Below are 4876 nucleotides of genomic sequence, written 5' to 3' on the forward strand. Positions count from 1 at the left end.
CTGAGACTATTGGACTGGTTTTGTCTAGAAGGGCAGCAGCCCAAGAACTGACAAAAACAAAAGGAGTCTCTCTTTCCAGAGAGGTGCTGGCTATTGGAAAGGGAAATCATGCTGATTTCAAGACCCACAAGACTCCATACGTAGAAAGAAGCAGATGGCAAGGTCGACATAAACATGGCATAAAATGTTTAAAGTAAATGCACATGCACTTGTTGCTGATCTTAAAAAAATTTGTGGGATTTCTTTTTATTCTGTCATAGCTAAGGGAGCATTATGCAGGTCTCTAATTTGTAATCTATAAGCAAATTCTTTGGATTTATACAATTTTTTATCCCCACCTTTAACATATTTTGCGTGCAATGAATTTGGTGGGGATATTATCTGCAGTGCACCAGCAAATGGAAGGAGTTTCTGGAATAGCAGAGCTGTGATGTGACTCCCATGTGATGATTTGTGGATTCTCTCCCTCTCCTGTCACTGAAGAAGGTATTTCCTGAGAAAATTTTCACCTCTCTTTCGTGATTGCATAGATATGCAAACTTAAAACTGCTCACATACACCACTTGCAAACTCATGTTTATCAAGTATTAGGAAACTTAGCCCCCAAGGACCATGTGTTTCTGAGCTGCCATTGTTTCTTGTGTATCTTTGCATCAACATTTAGTGGCATAACAACTTTGAGTTTGGAAAAAGCTCTGTTGTTGCAATTCATTTTTTCATGAAAAAATGAATTGCAGCCTGGAAGCTGCCACCTCAACCTCCTACTAAACTCCACATAAAAGACAATATATTTCTTCATATAAGATAAAAATGTGAAAGTTCAAATATTTTAACTTGTTTCTCATTTTGTAAGACAATTCCTCTGTCAAGTTGCTCTAGCTGCCACCAAAAGTTACCCAAGTAGCACAAGTATTTAAATACACTTTTGCTGTCAGTTATATATGCTAAAATGACATTTTGGGCTTATGTGGCATTAATGCTCCTTGCATTAATTCTTGACTCTGATAATCTGTCCTACATGTGTGCACGTGTTTGGTGTTTACCTCATTACAAGCTGTGGGGGAGGCATTATCATGCTCCTGAGGATGTCTGAGGGGTCCTGAAGATAAAAGTACAGGCTGCATCTGCTTCTTCAACAAGCTTTGATCAGGCTCAAAATCTGGATGCTTCTTTTGCCCAGTTGCCAGGAGAAAGCCCAGCTGCTGATTCCTGACCTACACCATGCTAGTATTCTAGACTTATCTCAATTTTCACATCAGTGATCTTCCCTGCATCACAGTGCACTCATCCCTGTAGAATGGAATCCAGCCAGCATGGTTTAAGGCAGGTCCTGCCTGACCAACCTGATGTCCTTTTATGACCAGGTTCCCCACCTGGTGGGCGAGGGAAAGGCTGTGGATGTGTCAACCTGGACTCCAGCAAAGCCTTTGACAACATCACCCACAGCACCCTCCTGGAAAAGCTGGCAGCCCATGGCTTGTAGAGGCGAGTTTGCTGAGTTAAGAACTGGTTGGATGGCCAGGCCAGAGAGTGGTGGTGAGTGGTGCTGCATCCAGCGGGTGTCTGGTCCCTATTGGTGTCCTCCAGGGATCTGTGTTGGGCCCAGTGCTGTTTAAGACTATTTATTGATGATCTGGAAGTGGGGATAGATTCTGCCATTTGGAAATTTGAGGACACCAAATAGTGGGGAGTGTTGATCTGCTGGAGGGTAGAAGGGCTCTGCAGAGGGACAGGCTGGGCTGATGGGCCAAATCCAATAACATGAGGTTCAACAGGACAAAGTGCCAGTACCCTTTGGATACAGCAACCCCCTGCAGTGCTGCAGGCTAGGGACAGAGCAGCTAGAAATCCTCCCAGCAGAAAGGGAACTGGGGGACTAATTGGTGGCACACTGAACATGAGCCAGCAGTGTGCCCAGGTGGCCAAGAAGGCCAATGGCATCCTGGTCCGTATCAGGAATAATGTGGCCAGCAGGAGCATGGCAGTGATTGTCCCCCTGTACTTGGCACTGGTGAGGCCACACCTTGAGTGCTGTGTCCAATTCTGGGCCCCTCAGTTTGGGAAGGATGTTGAGATGCTGGAACTTGCCCAGAGAAGGGCAACAAGGCTGATGAGGGGTCTAGAACACAAGACCTATGAGAAGTCGCTGGGGGAGCTGGGGTTGTTTAGCCTGGAGAAGAGGAGGCTCAGGAAAATCCTTATCAGTCTCTACAGCTGCCTGGAAGGGTGGGTGTAGCCAGGTGGTCTGTTAATCAGACAGCTCCAGTATTCAGAGTAGAGAACAGACTTTTATTTAGAGCAGGTGCTAAAGTACGTGTGTAGACACAAATGTACACACACACATCAGTGTTATCATCCTGCAGTATCGTTCCAGTGAGATAAATATTATGGGATTTTTACTGCCAGAATTCTTTCCTATTTCTACCATCCAAACCATGACCAAATCCAACCTTAAAGACATTCTGTAAGACAGACATTACACTGTGCCTGTTATTAAGATGAAGGTTAGTCTGCTGCATTTTTATGCTGTCCCAAGGAAAACCATAAATCCATGTTTCTGCACAGCTGATATCATGTCCTGTTGTCTGACTCTTCTACAAGGCTCCCACCTGAAGCAAAATTTTTCCCTTTCCATATTTTTGTTTTATTCTAAAGCCTTCTTGCATGCAAAGGGGCCTTGCTATAGTTTTTTTTTCTCATGATAAGGTAGAAATTAGTGTCTCATATCACCAAACATATTCATCAAATATCTTTCCAGAATATGACATTTTCCCTTTTACTCAATGCCTGGGTCTTGCAGAGATCTAGGAAAAACGGATCAGACACACTCATACACACACACACACATACACACGCCATACACAGCGTCCGACTATGATGCTCAAGGATTGCCATCTATACACGTGCAGTATGGAGAAACAAGCTCTGTAGCCACCACCCCTTTCAGCCTATGCCAAGATGTGCTAGGTAGGTAGCCAAGAATTCCTAGGAGCAAAAGCTTTTCAAGGTCCATGTAGACCAAAGTTTTCCTGAGCTCCTCTTGAATTCCTACATTAAGATTTCCTACAGCAATGAATTTTTCCCCTTAGGTTCACCAGCAGGTTCATCTCGGTAGCAAAGATGTGTTTCATCAGGTGTGTGGTTTTCCTGGTTGCCTTGTAGATTTGTGAACAAGAAACTTCAGCCAGGCTGATTTTGCCTGCTGGTGTCTATCCCCCTATCCTTACTTTTAAAACATAGATGTAGTAGAAACTTGTTATAAGACACACTGCATTGGGACACCTTGTCATTCATCATCCCACCACAAGGACAGTATCTTTCTCTGAATGGTTTCTAGATATTGTTGCAGTAATGTCCCTTATGGATCCCTGAACAATCTGAGTTCATGACCATCCTTTGGACCTTTCTCTTAAAAGCAGCTTCTTCAACCCACTGACAACTTCACTGATAGAAGATACTTCTGTCCAATTGACTTAGTTATCCTCTGCAGATTTCTCAATTTCATTTTCTAGCATCTGCTCAACATTTTCTGTGTCTTTTTAGAAGTTATGGATCTTTCTTTTTATTACAGATGCACTTTGAAATATCAGACTGACAATAAAAATCTAAAGAAAGATAAATTAAAATAAGAGGGGAAATAGAATTGTAGCAAAAAAATACATTTTCCTAACACACTGTGATACACATAAATTGTCAAACTTAGGTATTCTTGGCTTAATCTGGTGAATAGTTTTTGTTTCTGAAAAATTATCTCTCTCTTTGACTACTTCTGTCAGACTTGCTTCTTCTACAAAACCCTTCTCAATTTTATATGAGGCATCATTGCTCTGAATTTTTTTGTAATTACTGATAAAACCAGTAATTTACTTTAAACAAGCACATATAACAGCGGTCAAGTAACTTGCTTGTCTTCAATATTTTTTCTGTTAGGATTTGTTAAAAATATGTTGTACTGCGTGGTAAAAAAAATGTATCAAAGTTGTTTTTACAGAATTGAGAGAATCATAAAAATATAGAAACACAGAAAGGCTTGGGTAGGAAGGGACCTTATAAATCATCTAGTTCAAACCCTCCTGCCATGGGCAGGGACACATCTCACTAAACTTGGTTGTTCAAAGCTCTGTCCAGCCTGACCTTGAACACCCCAAGGAACGGGACATCCACGGTCCTCTGGGAAAACTTTTCCAGTGTCTTACCACCCTCTCAGTGAAGAATTTCTTCAGTTTAAAGCCATCTTCCCTTAAAGCCATCACCCTTACCCACTTGCCTGTATAAAAAGTTGCTCTTCCTTTTTTTGTATATGCCCCTCCAAGTACTGGAAGGGGCTATAAAGTCTCCCTAAAGCCTACTCTTCCCCAGCTCTCTCAGCCTGTCTTCACAGGAGAGGTGCTCCAGCCCTCTGACCATCTTGGTGTCCCTCCTCTGCATCTGCTCCATCAGGTCCATGTCCTTTCTGCGCTGGGACCCCAGAGCTGGATGCAGCACTGCAGGTGGGGCAGAGTAGAGGGGCAGAATCCCCTCCCTCACCCTTTTGACCACGCTGCTTTGGATGGAAACCAGAACACTTTTGACTTTTTGGGCTGCCAGTGCACATTGCTGGGTCATGTCCAGCTCTGCATCCATGGGAACAACCAAGTCCTTCTTCACAGGGAAGGACTGTCAATGAGTTGTTCCCCCAGTCTGTGCTCATGTCTGGGATTACCCTGACCCAGGTGCAGCACCTTGCCTTTGGACTTGTACTTCATGAGTTTCTCATTAACCCACTTCTCATGTTTGCCTAGGTCCCTCTGGATGGCATCCCATCCTTGTGTTGTGCCGAATTGCCCCACTCAGCTTCCTGCCGTCTGTCTGTGTTGTTGATGAAAATTTTGAAGAA

Source organism: Geospiza fortis, unplaced genomic scaffold (assembly GCF_000277835.1).
Source record: "Geospiza fortis unplaced genomic scaffold, GeoFor_1.0 scaffold206, whole genome shotgun sequence".
Classification (NCBI taxonomy): domain Eukaryota; kingdom Metazoa; phylum Chordata; class Aves; order Passeriformes; family Thraupidae; genus Geospiza; species Geospiza fortis.